This window comes from Lemur catta, chromosome 21, assembly GCF_020740605.2.
Source record: "Lemur catta isolate mLemCat1 chromosome 21, mLemCat1.pri, whole genome shotgun sequence".
Taxonomy (NCBI): Eukaryota; Metazoa; Chordata; class Mammalia; order Primates; family Lemuridae; genus Lemur; species Lemur catta.
Window position 1 is genome coordinate 9,731,538 of NC_059148.1, and position 17,359 is coordinate 9,748,896.

The 17,359-nt window shown below is 47.4% G+C and overlaps 1 long non-coding RNA gene and 1 pseudogene across 1 annotated transcript; both read left to right on the forward strand.

The window, feature by feature from the left end:
- Positions 1-3,070: 3,070 nt before the first annotated feature.
- LOC123626190 lies at positions 3,071-5,072 on the forward strand (annotated as a pseudogene).
- A 1,651-nt stretch (positions 5,073-6,723) lies between these two features.
- Positions 6,724-12,258, forward strand: LOC123625686. Its single transcript, XR_006730612.1, has 3 exons — positions 6,724-6,745; positions 10,011-10,049; positions 12,172-12,258. It is a non-coding gene; the product is annotated as an uncharacterized LOC123625686 (long non-coding RNA).
- The last annotated feature ends 5,101 nt before the right edge of the window (positions 12,259-17,359 follow it).

Below are 17,359 nucleotides of genomic sequence, written 5' to 3' on the forward strand. Positions count from 1 at the left end.
CTCACCTCACACCTGCCCTCCACCTGGCCTCCCTCAGGTGAGGACCAGCCTCAGGGGCCAGCAGGGACACCTCGCCGTCTGTCCACACCCTCCAGGTGGGGCCTCCTTCTGCTCCCATCCTGGGCTACTGCCGCCCAGGTCACCTCTGTGTCGCTGCTGAGAGTCTCCACCGCATGCGGTCCTGGTCACAGGGATCTGGGGTCAGCGTCAGTGTGACATGGAGTCAGCTGTGGCTCTGCCCCTTCCGGGACACAAAGGCCACTATTAGGGCCGTGATGGATCACTCCTGGTCCCCCTACCTTTCTCTCTCCCCCACAGCCTGATTCTAGAATATACTGTCTCTACCCAGTAACATCATGTAATATTCTCAAACCTAGATCCACTCTTTCCAGAATGCTAAACTCTCTCTCATATCCTCAGCCCTGTCCATGGCTCATTTTCCACCAATCAGCCAATGACCCCAACGTTCCTCTACAGCCGTGGTCACGGGGCAGAGGTGTCACTATAGAAATATGGAGTCAGCAAGGCAGAGTTCAAGTACATTTTAGCAATCCCTCCAGGATCCAAGAAAATAAATCCCTTATTTCAAAGAATTCACTTCTCAGGCACAACAGTGTACACAGCTCAGGAAGGAAGAATGTTCTTGAGCATATTAGTGAATAACCTCCAATGGGTCAGAGCATAATCCTTAAAAAGTTAAATATATGCGTCTCATGCAAATATAGCATTACCATATGTCAGAATAATTACTCAATTCATATGTTATTGAGTAGACCAGTCGGGAGGTAAATAATTTACATATGAATTCTATAAGTTTAAGTGTGCATATATGTAGTTATAGATAGATGATAGATACGGAACCACAGGACAGGAAATTTGAAGCTATTATTTACTGTTGTTGGACATGAGCTGTCCTAAAGGATCATGAATCTATAAGCTTTGGATTTGTCTTCTGCTCTGACAAAAAATTACCAATTATCATGATCCTGTCTATATGGAATGTATGGAGTGTGGCATGTGGATTTTGGACATTTCCGTCTCCCCCCAGGCTCTCCTAAAGTGGATTCCACTCTCCCTTCCCATCTCCCCACCCTCCATGACTCACCCTGGTGACAGGTGGCCTGTCCCCGCCTGCCTCCCCAGTAGCCTCAGCAGATCAGGCCCAGCCAGAGAGGAAGCTCCTTGCCCTGGTGACCCAGAGCAGCTCCCCTGGAAGTGCTGAGGCCACGGAGCTGGAGCCAGGGTGGGGCTGGACCGGGGAGTCAGCCGTGGCCCTGCTCCTGCCTCTGCCCCCAGCCTGAGAGCTCAGGGGGCGCCACAGAGCGAGCCGCCCTGGGCTGGGAGGGGACGTGGGCAGCCTTGTCCTGTGTGAGACACCTCAGCCTGGGTGAATCCCTGTCCACTCAGTGGGAGAAACCGGAAACAAAATTCACCATGAACATGAGCTGCACCATTGCAGAGGACAGAATGACAAGACGACAGGGGCTGCGAGGACAGTAGTGATGTTTCCACTTGATAAAAACATAGAACTTGATTTTGCCTCATATTTTTAAACACAGTAAATATTTTAAAAACTGAACATAAAATACGGTTTAAAAAACAGCTGAAAAAGAAAAAAAAATCAAATAATGACATACTTGAGTTGCAAACCCAAAATGCGGTGTACATGTATATTTTGTTAACTACACAGCCTGGTTTCATTTACATGGCTCCAGTAGATCTCACTCTTCCCTACTAAATAGCACATTTAACATTTAATGGAACTGCCACTGGCTAGTGACACGCTCCCCATAAACACCAAAAAAGCAATCATTGTGTTCCTCTCCACACTCCAAAACGTCCCAAACACACATTTGTTAAGAGGGCCTATAAGGCCAGAAATTTTGCAGTCATATATATGTTTGGTTCTTATTTTGTTTTTGTAGGTGAGATCATCTTTTATTTCTTTTTTTTTCTATGCCGATAGTTTTTAAATATATTGCACCCTAGATGTCATCATCCATGAGAGATTAACCATTTCTCTCAGTGTTAACCCCCCCCAGAGCACCCATTACTGAACATGAACCATTTACCTTTATTCTCTAAACGTCCTGTTCGGACCGGCTGCTGTAAGAACTGAAACACATCAGGCTCACCTGGGGCCACACACTGGTCCAAGCAATTTAAACCCTTAACTCTTCCCGTCTTCAAATACTGAGCGTGTCGTCATTTTTAGTCTTAGCAAAATGCTGCACAGGCAGCTGCCGTGGGCCCCGCTCCCCGATTTGGGGACTTGGAGGGTGGATTCCTGGGAGAGACACACTGGACAGGTAACCAGGTGACTGTTGCTTCAAGTCTGTGGAAATTAGACACAGAACAGAGATTTTCCCAAATTAATATTCTAGGAACACCCCTGAGGGCTTCTCCCCACCCCCTCCCCATCACTAGGGACAGGAGCTTCTTCGTCCTCAGCACTGGGGGATCCAGGAGGAAGGACAGCTCTGGCCACCAGGGAGGGACCACATATGAGGAAAGGACCTGGAGCCCCCACGGCTGGGGAAGTGAGTCCATGGGGGTCGGTCCCTGCTCTCCACTTGATCCTGACCTACAAGGACTGTGCAGAGAGACCCCACCTCAGTCCTGCCCAAGGGACAGCTCGGGGAAGTGGGGACAGGGTCACACTGAGGAGCCCAGTAGGGCGTGAGGACTGCACTGAGGGACTGGCGAGGCCACAGGAGTGGCTGCCTGGCCTGGCCTGAAGCAGGGAAGGTGGACGGAGCAGTGGGGAGGCAGGACTGGCTCTGGGGGCCCTAGTCGCAATGTCACAGAATTGTGTGTCTGGGACTGGACACCAGGGGGCACTCAGGGCTTGTTCCTCAGGGCCTGGGGGTGATCAGAGCTGGGACCAGCCACCTGCCCTGCCTGGTGCCCTCTGCTCAGGGCACAGCTGTGACCTCCCCAGCCCCTGGGACTGCACAGCCCCGCCCCTGCCCACCCCTGACACCCTCAGGCACAGGGGCCTGACCAGGGCCCAGGGTGGGGGCAGAAAGCTGGGGCTCATTTGCATGGAGGGAGCCTCCCCTCTTAGGGGATGAAGAGGGGAAGGACAGACCTGGGGAAGCTGCTTCAGCTGCGGGCACAGAAGGCAGCACTCAGGACAGTCCCCACCATGGCCTGGGCCCCTCTGCTCCTCACCCTCCTGGCTCACTGCACAGGTGACCTGACTCGGGCAGGGGAAGGGCCCTGGGAAGACCATGGGGCCCTGCTCTGTCCTCTTGTCTCCAGACCCAGAATCACCCTGTCTGTGTCTCTCCCCTTCCAGGGTCCTGGGCCCAGTCTGAGCTGACTCAGCGCCCTCGGTGTCTGGAGTCCCCGGGCAGACGGTCACCATCTCTTGCAGCAACATCAAGGGTAGTTATGTGCACTGGCACCAGCAGCTCCCAGGAACGGCCCCCAGACTCCTCATCTATGATAATAGCGACAGACCCTCGGGGGTCCCTGCCCGATTCTCTGGCTCCAAGTCTGGCAGTTCGGGCTCCCTGACCATCACGGGGCTCCAGGCTGAGGACGAGGCTGACTATTACTGCCAGTCCTATGACAGCAGCCTGAGTGCTCGCACAGTGCTCCAGGCCCCCGGGGAAGTGAGACAAGAACCCCCTTCCTCACCCGCAGGAGGGTGGACGCCCGGCAGCTGCTGCTCAGGCCCAGCCTGTGGCTTATGCTGCTGCTGCTGCTGCCACCGTGGGCCCAGCTGCACCCACGGGCACCACGTGGGCAAGGAGGCTCCTCCTGCCCTTCTGTCCTCAGGGTCACTCACAGCAGCCCAGGGCTGGGAAAGGGGTCTCCAAGGAATCAACTTTCCCTGCTCGTCTGTAGCTTGGGACACAGGGTCTCTTTGCACTGAGGTCCAGGGGCTGAGCTGGCAGGTGCAGCTGTGTCATCTCAGACCCACCTGTGAGTGTGGAACTCTGTGTCTCCATAGTCCTCTTGTCCCTGTTCCCAGGAGTTCCCAGAGCTGCATCTTCTTCTCATTTGACCTCAGTGTGTTTTTATCTGTTTGTTCCAGCCTATTCTTATAAGTGTTTTTAGTGAGGAATAATTGACATGCAATAGACCACTGATACTGAAAGTGCCCAGTTTCATATGTCTTCAGATATTTATGCACCCTTGAAATTGTCACCAAAATCAAGTCAAGGAACCCCTCCTCACCCCAAAAGCCTCCTCCTGCCTCTTTAGAATCCTCCCTCCACCCCTCCCTAAGCCCCTCCCAGATGACCTCTGATCTGTGCACCTGTGGCTGGTTTGTTTTCAAGGTTCATAAGTGGATCCGTACCTTATAGACCTCTAATGTCGTGCTCCTGTCACTCACACACTCCCTTTGAAACACTCTCACATGGTTGTTAAATGGCACTTGATCCTAACAGAGGACACGGCAGGACCTGTATGATCCCTGCACACTTTTCCTTCTGGGTTTCTGGGTCTTTAGAATCTCCCAAAGATCCAGAAAGGGGAAGCCCTGTCACCCTAATCTCACCCTCCCCACCCCACCACCCGTGGGCAGAAGCCTTCCCTTCCTGTGCTCAGACCCCAGGGACAGCACATGGGCTGTGGGGACATCTGTTGCCCCCTGGGATGGGTTGGGCCTGCACTGCCTCCCTGCACCCGCACCCCTGTAAGCCTGTCCCCAGGGGACCCGCTGGGCCACCCTCCTCTCCGTGCAACCCGGTCCTCCCTGGGCCTTCTCAGGACTGCCACAGGCGCCCCACCCTGGCCTGGAGCTTTGGCAGCCCGTCACACAGGGGACAGTCTCGTCCTAGCATGGAGGAGGTCACACACTGCCTGCTCATCCTGGAGCCCTTCTGCCTCCTGTAGGAGGGTCCCTGCAGGGCCCCAGGCCCACTGGCTCCTGTGCACTCCCCTGGGGACAACAGGAGCCACCTTGCCTCTGATTCCACTGGCAAGGACAGGCAAGTCCCAAGGTCTGTGGAGCAGATGGCAGAGCTCCCCACTCAAAAAGGTGAGCACGCTTAGGGGGCTCCCTCCCCTCCACTGGACCTACAGATTCAGGAGCAGTTTTCCCTGGGGGACATTGATGGACTTGCATTCTCACTGTTGCCGCCTGCTCACCCTGTGACTTCCGACACACTTGTCGCCCTCTCTGACTCTCCATTTCCTTAACTCTGCCGTGAGTAGCTGGACTTTGATCTTCCAGCCCTAAAACTCGGACTTCATTTCTGTGGGAGGAGGCTGCAGCTGTGGGGCCGTAACCACAGTGTCTGGTCCACAAAACCCGCCTCCTCCGTCCTACAAGCTGCAGGTGCAGAGCTCCTTCTGGGTTCCAAGGTCTAACTCCCGCAGTTACACCCCCTCCCCAGCCCAGACAGGTGCCCTTATCCCCATTTTACTGATATGAAAACTGAGGTCAGGAGTGGATGAGGTACAGAAATGGGACCTCCCCTCAGGCCTGTCTGAATTCAAAGCCCCATGTTCTTTCCACTAAAAACGCTGCCTCCTCAGATCATTTCCTTCAACACTAAAAAGGCTGGATTCTCAGAGGGAATGGCAGGGTCTGTGCTCTTCATGCTGGTCACCGTCCCTCAGCTCTCTGAGCCCACCTTTGGGCATTATCCTTGGGAGTCCCTGGGGAACATCTCTGGGGGGTGGGGCAGCCGATGTGGACCTTGTGTCACTGTCACAGCCCAACACCATGACCCAAAGCTTCCCAACAGAATGGAGGAGGCCCCCTCACAGAAGACCAACAGGGACCCAGGATGTGGGAGTTGTGAGGGGAGTGAGAAGTGGGAAACTGTGTTCCAGGCAGAGCCAAGAGCTGGTGCGAAGGCCCTGAGGTGCTCTGGCCTCGGCAAACTCTAAGTGAACAGTGTGACAGACGGACAGCCGGGCAGGGCAGTGGGCAGGGCACGGACCACGCAGAGCCTTGTAGGTCATTGTCAGGAGTCTGGACTTGATCCAGAAGTCCCAGGGGACCCACCAGATGTTGCAAACTATGGAGAGATGTGGTCAGCTTTTTCCTCTAGAGCTACACTCTCCAATATGGTAGCTGCTACCCATGCGGTTAATTGAAATTAATTTAAATGAAACTAATTTAAAAATTCAATTTATTAGTGGGATGTGCCATATTTCAAGTGCCCATTAGCTGCCCGTGGCTCCCCTACTGGACAGCACATGTAACGAGCGTTCCCATCATGACACAAGGTTCTGTCGACAGCGCTGTGCTGGGGATCTCTGAGGGTTCTGGGTGGAAGGTGTTTTCCAGAGAAGTAGACCAGTGAGGATGGGCTCCAGCGATTCCGTGAGAGATGCTCCTGGCCAGAGCCTGGCATGGTCCCTGAACACAGTAGGTGTCCTCAGAAGTGGCAGCCTGTCTGTCAGGTGACCCCCAGTGATCCACACATGTGAATATCCATGTCCTATGTGATCACCTTCCAAATGAATAGGGGCTGACCTGAGTGGACAACAGGATATGGTGGAGGTGACAGTGTGTGAGTTTCAAGGCTACGTCATAAAAGGCGCTGCAGCTTGTCCCTTGGTCTCCTGAGTCTCTCAGTCTGGGAGAAGCCAGCCGCCATGTCATGGAGACACTCAGTCAGAGACCCCATCGGATGAGGCACTGAGGACTCCCATCCGCAGCCAGGACCAGCTTGTCAGCCACGTGCGTGAACTGCCTTGGAGGTGGGAGTGGAGGGTCAGTCAAGCCTTCATCTGACGGCAACCTCACCAGACACCCTGAGCCAGGACCAGGCAGGTGAGCTGACCCCAGACTCCTGACCCTCAAGAGATGCAAGTTGATAAAAGATTTCAGTACTCCAAGCTTCTGTTTCTTGATTTATAGAATAGTTCTAATCAATGTCCTTGTGGGGTCCCTGTCCAGATTAAATGGGGCAATATGTGCATAAGGATGGTGAGGGCATGGCAGACCCATGACATATGGGAGCTGTTTTATTAGTTGAGAAGATGACGAGAAAAGCCACATGATGTGATAAATGGTGGAGCAGAGTCTTTGCATAGCTTCGGAGGCCTGGATGCGGTTTCTCAGGAATCAGGCTGTGACCCATGTGTGTAGCCTGGACTGAAAGAGCAAGTCCTCATTTGACCCTGAGACAGGAACTCTGGGCCCCAGAGGCAGAACCCGGTGTGGTGGACAGTCTGGAACTCCCAGGAGTGCAGGGTTGTAACTCAGACTCTGTCAGACCAGGGCTCCCCACTGGCCTGGCTCCACCACCGACTGAGCTACGTGAAACTAATCAGTGAAGTCACCCTTTGAACCTCAGTGTCCTCATCTGTGAAAAGTGTTGATGCCGATAGGTAGCTTGCAATGAGTGCCGGCTACGTGCCAGGTCTTGTTTTAAGTAATTCACGTCCATTAACTAACTTAGTCTTCATAAAAGCCCCAGGAAGCAGGTGCTGTTATATCCGCATTTTACAGATGAGGAAAGTGAGTCACAGGAAAGTTAGATTGCTCACTAGGGAATGTCCAAGCCAGGATTTAAACCCAGGCAGAAAGTGACACCCTGTGTCTCTCAAGGTTATGTTTGAAAAGACCAAGGACCTCTGCCTGGCTATCGAAGGTCACTGACCTGGGAAGCCCTTGGCCACCAAATCAGAGCTCTGAGTGCCCTCGAACTTCTCTGCTGCCAGGAAGCCCAGGCCACATGGGGAGGCCACTTCTAGGTCCCCCAGCCAAACCCAAATTCCAGTGCAGACCTGTGAGTGATGTCACCTCCAGATGAGTCCAACCCCTTGGTGTGGATGCAACCCCGGCCAGCAAGGCGTCTCTGCAGCTCCCAGACACATCAGCTAGCGGGAAAGAGCCATCTCCACTGCACATGGTCTGAGTCCCTGTCCCTGAGAACCATAAGCAAGATAAAATGGTTGTTTGATGCCACTATATTTTTGAGGGGCATTCATCTTTTAAAGAGAATTTCATAGCGAAACCACAAGAATAACACACTTGTAGGAAATTCAAAAGGTACAAAAAGATGTGCATTAAATCTGGGTTTTCTCCCTTCCCTCTTGTGCAGCCTACCAGGTTCTGCCTCTGGAAGTAACAGCTGTGAAAGTGTCTGCACATCCTCCCAGATGTATTAAATAGTAATTATATAGCGCTGGCACTGCCATAAAGTTTTATAAGGGCTTTGCTTACATTTACTCATTTATTGTTCATCTACTGTGCACACTCAGGAGGCAGCAAGAAGGAAAGTCCCTTGTTCAGTCTACCAGTTGTCTACGAATGCCAGTCTGAACTGCTCTTGGTTTCTGCCTTTCACATGCTGTTACTCTGATCAGATGGTTTCTCATTTATTAATATGTTCCCTAATTCTTTTTCATTTTCTCCCTCAATCTGGCATTCCAAGATCTCTCTCTTATACATAATATCTATCTATCTACCTATCTACACAAACACCTGTGTTATGTGTGTGCATGTGTGTATATATACATATATTAGATGTCAAACACTCACACATATACACTCATTTTTCTATCCAGCTGGGGACCATTAAAAGTCCTCCGTTTAGAACAACGTAACACCACCTGTTCCTTCCCACACCCTCTCAACCATCCCCTCAACTGGATAATCCCTGGAGAACATCAGGCAACATCTATATTAATGCAGTTTTTATACCTCATCAGTGTCTTATTAGACTTATTAGTTCTAGAAACGGGAAGAACCGGCAGTGATGGAGGTTTGTACGGTAGAGTCTCATATGTTGAAGGGCAACTACTTTGTTTGAAACAAGGCAACCGTTTCATTTTTATCTTAATAATGTCACTTGTTCGTTGGTTTGGGGGCTTTTCCATCCCTTCCTGTACCCAATATTCATGACCAAATCATAAGAACGGGTGTGACCGGTGGTTGCTGTATGAGCCCGAACACATGTGCAATCCCAGAGCTTGAGATTATCCAAAACTCTCCATTTAGAAAATTATTAATTATATATTTTCCACCAACCAAAGGGTGAATGTATGACAATCAAAATTTGAAAAAAATTACTCAGTGGTCAGCCAGTCTATGCCATATATAATGACAAAGAAATTGCTCAGTGAGCTGACAGAGCTTGTTAACTGTGAGCACATAGTCTTAGTTGCACAGAGCAAAGGATATATACACAGGTGATAAGAGAAGGATTTATATCATTTGACAACTAATGTGTCTTAGAGAGGCACAATGAATTTTTTTTTTTTGAGACAGAGTCTCACTCTGTTGCCCAGGCTAGAGTGCCAAGGCATCAGCCTAGCTCACAGCAACCTCAAACTCTTGGGCTCAAGCGATCCTACTGCCTCAGCCTCCCGAGTAGCTAGGACTACAGGCATGCACCACCATGCCCTGCTAATTTTTCTATATATTTTTAGCTGTCCATATAATTTGTTTCTATTTTTTTAGTAGAGACGGGGTCTCACTCTTGCTCAGGCTGGTCTCCAACTCCTGAGCTCAAACAATCTGCTCACCTCGGCCTCCCAGAGTGCTAGGATTACAGGTGTGAGCCACCGCGAGCCCACAATGAATATTTAAAATGTGTTTTTTTTTTAATTTAGTGGCACAATTTTTAAATTACTAGATTGAGAAATGTCTGGTGAGTCAGAAATGCTCTCAATGGATGGGGATGGTATTTTCAATCAAGAATGGGACTTACTTTTATTTTTAACATGTTAGTTTTGTTTTTCTTCACCCTGAAATTTTCACTATCAACTTTATTTGGGGGCGGGCTTGTCACTTTTGCTCATGTGTTTTCATAAACAAAGGATAATAATGTGTGAGTCTGAGATTGAGTTTTTGAGAAAAAACCCACATACTCTTAAATGATACCCTTGTACATGTAAAAAGACACTTGTTAGAGAGCAGCAGTTGGACCCCATTGGGTGGCCGTTGTTCTCTCTGGAAGTTCTGTGATGACCTGTTGCCATGGTAATGTGATGATGTATATCTCCCTGACATCTCAACTGTTAGTCTCAGCTGAGAAGTTGATACTTCACGGCAGTCCTACTGATCTTTCCTTTGTTCATTGGTCCAGAGTCCTTCAACATGGGAAACGTGAATTCCTGTTGGACAGGTGTGCTGACATTGAGCATCAGATTGTCCTTTCTTCAAATGGGCCAGTTATTTATTTTCACTTCCCTTACTCTACTTTGTGTACAGAGTTGTAGATGTCTGATAGAGTTTTGTCTTATTTCTCAATTTATAGTGTTGATTCTTCTATCAAGTTAGTTGCTTTAAATAGTTTCCTAAATTTAGGAAACTGTACTATTTCCTAATGCCAGTTTTGTACACAGTCTTCCGGAGGATAGGCACAGAAAGGGAAACACCCACATGACCTTCATCACATTTGGAGAATCCTGATGCGAAATACAGCCAGAGACACGACAGGGAAGGGAAATTAAGGCCACACTCTTCTGAATGTAGATGTCAAAATCCAAAACCAAATTTTATTACACTCTGAAACTGGAGACTTTCAAAAGAAAAGAAACTGAGATTTCATGGGGAGGTATCTAAGAGGTTGATGAGAACAGGGTCATGGGCTGTTTGGGTGCTGCCAGGAAGAGTGATGAGAAGGGACAGTGCCAAGGGGTTAGTGGAAAGGACATTTGGTAAAAAGGGAAGGAGGGCCTGTGAGGTCCTCAGGGAGGGCCCTGGGTGGGTTCTCCTGTTTGTATCCATGGCCAGGTCCCTCTAAGAGGAGACGGGACTCTGCCCCTACCCCTGTAAGATGGAGGGACGGATGGGGAGTTTGTGAAGAATTAGTTTGGTGCGGAAGGGTGTGAGCAGGGAGGTGCACACTCTGTGCTGGTGCAGCCACTGCTCCTCAACCAAGGCTGCTCAGGCAGCTCCTCAGGTAAGAGGTCAGGGAGACAGTGGGGGGTCACAGACTTCATTCATCAAACCACTGAGTCACCGCCCAGATGGCCACACTCCCAGTTAATTCCCATGGGCTGCTGCTGCAGGCTTGGCCAGCTGAAGGGAAGTTCATTCCTGGAGTAGCCATCACGTGGCAGTTGGTTTGGAACATCCAGGATTCTGAGCCAGGTTGGGAGCCAAGGTAACCACTGGTCACACAGAGTGGCCAACTGGGGATGGCAATGCTCATGCCAAGGCAGCTGGCAGCGTGAAGGTGCTGGGGGAAGAAGCCACACACTGGGACTTGCCTTTCAGACAGGCTTTGTTTGCAGGAAACTGTCCCATTTTAGGTCAAGGTAGAATCCTAGAGGGAAGAGGCCAAGTCATGTTTTGAGCCCTTCTCTTGACTCAGCCATGTCCTCCAGGGCTTCGACCTCTCTGAAGAAAGCTTGAGGCAAGACGTGAGAAAGTGCATGAGAAGAGCCCTTGCTGCTCATTCCAGGGCATGGTGTAGAGGTCTCAGGTGTTTGGAGATCTCTGTAACCTGAAAATCAACTACGCTCTTGTCCCAGATCCATCACTCATCAGTGCTGTGACTCTGGGAATGTCACTTAAAAACCTCTCAATTTCACTTTCCTAAACTGTAAATGATGGGTTGTAGCCCCTGCTCTACCTGTCCCTCAGGGCTGATGTTGGGTGTCACAGAAAATCACAGATAGTCTCTGTGAGCTGGAAGGCATCACAACTGTGGAAAGGATAAAGTGAACTTACAGCCTGCACTTCCCTGCAGCCATCCAAACTCCCTCCCTGTATTGAGCCACCACCAAGTGTCTGGCTTATCCTTTCACACATTTGATGATTGAATATTGCCGGGTGCTTATGAAGCAAGCACCTGTCGTCTTAGGGCTTTACATACATTTAATCATTTTTAGATGGATTAACATGTCCACATCTCACAACAGGGAACTTAGGAACAGAGGGCTCTCTAACTTCCCAGGTGCATGCAGATTGTAAAGAGAATTTGAACCCAGGCCATTAGGCACCAGCCCCTGTGTTCTTGGTCACTCTGCTCTGCTGCTTTCCTATGTTGCTGGGTCCACAGAAAGGGATTTGCCTACACAATTAGTCTGTTGGGTTTTCAGTGCAACCCACACTACAAGATCATCCTAAAGGCCAACTCTGGGTCAGGTGACTTCGCCAAGCAGTTGCAGAAAAATGGGATCAAATGTTCAATCTGTGAATAAATTCTCCTAATTTTCTATAGTCTTCTGCCAGCAAGATGTCCACAGCTATGTTTATTGTAATACATTTCCAGGATATAAAAAGTCTCTCTCTTCCAGGGACAAGAAAATCTGCTGGCTCCAGGAAGTGGGTCAAAAGAATCCAAAAGTGGCCATTGAAGAGAGTACACCGCAGAAACAAAGCAAATGAAGGTACTATTTCAATGGAATTATTAAGTACATTCAAGAATAGTAATTAAATTTATTCAGTGCTCCATATTTAAGATAAATTCTAAATGTGTGACACTATATTTTTTATTTGCTGTGTGAAAATTTATAATTATGAAAACAATCACTAGTGATACAGCTACAGAAATAAAGATATATTTACAACGTAAGCTTTTGCACATTTTAATAGAAAACAGTGTGACATCTTAACCTAATATTCAGAGATTTGGCTCATTTCTAAACATGAACTAAAATGAATTTTTTCCTGAAACAGTGTTGCCAGATGTTTAAAAATTAATAGACATTATGTAGAAGGGTTTTAATTTAATGTATAAATTGAACAGAGTGTACAGAAAGTTGCCATACCCCTCACCCCATGGCTTTCTTTTCTTAATCATGTCCTTGATTGATGTGGTCCATGTGTTATTTTTAGTAATACAATAACTGAGCCTATATTGGTACTGAAGACTGAAATAAAAGTCCTAAACTGCTTAAGCACACTAATTGATCCTCCTTTGACTAAAATATCCAAATTTTAGAGCTTCTGGCTATGGCAGGATAGAAAGATGGTCATGTTCCATTTTTCCCCTCACTCCCCTTACTAATCATGACCAGGTTTTACTAAAGGCCGGTGGGAGAGACCAAAAGGCTGGAAGACCCCTCTGCTTATGTCATCTGACCCTGGCACACTCTTCCCATTTGCATCTGTCCAACATGACGTCCATTTTAAACCACAAAGAGTTTCTTCTTAATAAGCAGCTGCAGGTTGTGGAGTGGCTCTGGCTGGTCTCCTGAAGGTGGGAAATTCATGGACTCGTCCTGTACACTTGACCCTTTTATGCATAGGATCTAATTATAATGCATTTCAGTATTAAATCTCCATCTCAAAGTGATCACAAGATGTATGTTAATACACGTAAACCTAATACGCATGTGCATGGGTCTCTGTCATTATCATCATCAATATTCATAGCTCCTCCTGCAACCTGCCCCATATGTACACCTGACCAGCTTGTTCAGCATAAACTCCTGTCTTACCCTCCCTCCCTCCCTCCAAGTGCCTGTCACCTGGCTTCTTCTGAGGCTGCACTTCCCAGCTTTTCATGATGACCCGCCTGCAGGTTGTGAACCTTTCTAAGAAAGAAAGACTCCTTTCTACATTTATAGACTGTGACTTTTTCAGTTGACCATATATTATTATTACTATTGGCTAAAGTCCAGACTTTGGGTTAAGGTTCACTCTGTGTTGTACAGTCTAATGATTTTGACAAACTCATAATGTCCTTCATCACCATTACACAATAGTGTCATGCCCTAAACATGACCCATGCTTTACCTATTAACCCCTCTCCCCTTTTGCCAGAATTGCTGGCAATCACTGATCTTTTTACTGTCTCTTTAGTTTTTTTTTTATTTTTCAGAACTGTATAGAGTTAGAATCACAGAGGATGCAGCTTTTCAGACAGACTTATTTACATAGCAATATGCACTGAAGATTTTTTATATGTGTTTGTAGCTTGCTATGTCAGTGGGTTTTATCAATAAGTAATACTCCATTGGATCAATGTAACAAAGTTTGGTGGAACATTCACCTCTTGTAAGATGCCCTGGTTACTTCTAGTTTGGGCAGTTATGAATAAAGCTGCCATAATTCCTTGTACTTTTTTTGTGTGTGGACATTGTTTTTCAATTTACTTGGGTAAATACTTAAGTTTGTGATAACCAACTTGTAGAATAAAACTGTGTTTTCCTCTGTAAGAATTTGGTGGAATTCACAAGTGAAACCCTCTGAGACAGTTGTTGTTTTGTTATTGTCATTGTTTCCACAAGGTATTAGTTATTAATTCAAATTCTAACAATACATACACGCCTATTTAGTTATCTGTTTCTCATTCGCTGAGTTTTGGTAGTTTCACACGTTGAAGGATTCGGTCCACTTTATGTAAACCATGCAGTTTGTGGGCATGGATATACACAAAGATTCCCTCATTGTCTTCTTAATGCCCATGGGATCAGTATTGATGATTCCTCTTTAATTTCTATTATTACTACACTGTGTCTTCTTTTCTTTGTGGTTACTGTGACTAGAACCTTTTCAATTTTATTGATCCTTCTGAAGAATCAGTTTTAGATTTTGAGAATTCTCTCTGTTGTTTTCCTATTTTTCCATTAGATTGAATTCTGCAATCTTTTTTTTTCTTTACTTCTCTTTACTTTACATCACACATCTCTTTTTATGTCTAGTTTCCTAAGGTGAAAGCTTATGTTATTAGATTAAATTCTTTCTTATTCTCTACAGAGATTTACGAATGCAACTAATGCCACAGATGTGTATATTTAATAACTAAAATAATGTACATATTTCACCACAATATTTTTTTGGCAATCCAACAGAAGTGATGACAACTGCAGTAGCAGCATATGCAGCTACACAGAAGCCAAATGACCTTGTAACGTTTCAAGAAATAAGTGTGTATTGCCTGGGCTTCAAAATGAACAAGAGGAGTGAAGAGGCCTGGTCTTTGAATAATGATGTGGATTTTCATATTGGCCTGTGTGTAGAATGACCATTTCACCTGGCTTAGGTAGCCCTAGATGGAAAGCGAACGCTCTGTTTCATCTTTCCTACCCCTCTCCTTTGCCTCCCTTCACTGTCAAGGACAGCCGAGCAGCAGCTCAGTCTGTGCCGTTAACCACACACCTGCACACACTGCAGCCCCGTGTCTACACCATGCCAGGTCCCCTAAGTGAGTCTTCAGCAACACCTTTGTGCTGACAGTTCCTCTGTGTTTCCCCAGAATCCCCACAGGTTGTGGTGGAAGAGGTGGACAGTACAAAATCAGAAGAGGCCCTGTCTTTTGAGAAGGTAAGGTTGTCTTTCCTTGTAAGGGACTGAAATGCTTTTTCTTGGTTTCTTTCTTTTTCACTTGAATTAAGATATTAAAGTCTGACCATGTCCGTTATAAATTATAGATAGAATTTCTTGGCGGGGAGAATGTCTAGTGAGAGTTTATTACCAGCTGAACCTGATTGAAGATGGCATTTATAAATGACAACATCAGTTACACACTGCATGGTAGTGAGCATTTTCCTCAGTAGTAATTTTCCTTCTTGAAAAAGAATTTTGTATTTACCAAAATGGTCTTAAGAAATCCTTCTTGAAAATCTTCTGCTTTTGCACAAGCATCTTCTGTGCTTTATTCTGGGGCCATTGCCTCAATCACTGTTTCCCATCTGGTTTTCTGATGTTAGCAAGAGAGCAAAAGACTTCTGCAAGCAGAAGACAGCAAGGCCTGATCCTCATAGTGTTTTCCTTTCTCTACTTGCAGGTGGACTCCAGGGCAAATATAAACAGTACGTATTCTGGGGTCAATCTCTGGCTGTGGAAAAATCTAAGTGATGAGAAAAGTGGGACTAGCTTGCTATTGTCTGTAGAGCCACCTCGTTCCGGCTTCCTGCTGGAGACAAGGACTGGGGGTGTGGGGCAGGAAACTCATGATCCAGGAAAGAACTGTTACCATCAACTAGAGTCTCTATGACACCTGAGTTATTACATGGCATGGGCAGGTGTGCATGAGGGTTGGGAGGCACCGAGGGGTGAGCCTATGTGCAGTGACTACAAGTGTGGTTGTGAGTGTGTGTATTTCCTAAGATTTGCACCTCCATGCACAGCACAGTACAAGTGTCATTTTTCTTAAAAAAAAAAAAATGCCAACATGCCCTCCCACTTTATATGACTCTACTCAGTCATCCCTCATCAAAGACACATTTGAAGGTTGGTTTCATATTGTTCCCCCTTCAATGGAGATGGTGCAGACATGCATGGCTCAAGATCTTAATGTAAGCAGAGGCCAATGTGAACTCAGTTCTACGTCACACTGTTGATGCTCTGGGTCACTGAACTGAAGTCAACACTCACCTGTAGGGTCCAGTACCTTACCTACAGGGCAGGGAATTCCAAGAGCACACCTGGAAGTGTTATAGTCTACAAACATCCCAAACACTGTCCATCAATATAAGGTGGCCTCGATGGTCACATCACTCAGGGTAGCAACAGGTACATTTTACAGTGAACTCGAGTGTGACTATCAGTGTGAAGCACACATGGAAAACTCTCAGGATTCTGATCAGCTGGCAGATTCTGAGCAGTGGGAGACACCACATGGCAATGCTGAGGTCCCTCCTCAACACGTGGGCAAAAGCAGAGAAGCAGCAGGGAGATACTGTTTGGTATTGAATAACATCATCATGACAAGCCTTAGAAATGCTCAAATCCAGCAGTGCACAAACTCCAAGGACATTTCCAAATAAGAATTCAAAGGATGATGTGGTTGTCAGCCTGGTGCCCAGATGAGATTTCCTAGTTGTGAGTGTCCTACAGAGCCAGGCCAGAGAGGGTCCGCACTCCCCACATGCTGACCCACGCTGCACTGTCCCACTGCCAGAGGCTCGTGTGAGCATGAGCAGCAGCTGATCCATGGACACACACGATATATTGAACAGGAATCCAGAAAGGAAAATAGAGTGGTGATTATCTCTAAATTATAGGAGAGTTCCATATTTGCAAATCTTTTTCATTTAATTATCCTTGTAACAAAAGATAAGGAAATACACATCATGGAATATTTTGCCTAGAATTGCATCCAGTCCCCCAGTAAAGATTGCTCGCAGCAAGCGTGTAGTCTGCTAGAGGAGAAGGTCTAGATAATAGCAGCACAGGTGGACCCTGGGGGAAGACAGGATCTTGGAAGGTATCAGTAAGGTAGTGGCATTTACCTCGGCTTCCCAGTGGGCAGGAGGAGCCCCGAGACTCTGTCACTAACAGACAGCTTACTGCCCGTTGGTTAGGTGGCCTTCAGCTCGACAACCACATGCTCTGTTTCTCGAGTCTGTCCTGTTTCATGCATTTGCCTTTTCTCTCATCCCGAGTCCACGTCAAGCAATGTCCCCTTAATGATCCATGACCGACACCTGCAAGGTACTGACATTCACTCTGTCTCCTAGTTCCATCTGAGGACCCACAGATCGAGCTCACTGGCACCAGAGGAGACATAATTCCATCTATGTCCAAGGTCAGGCC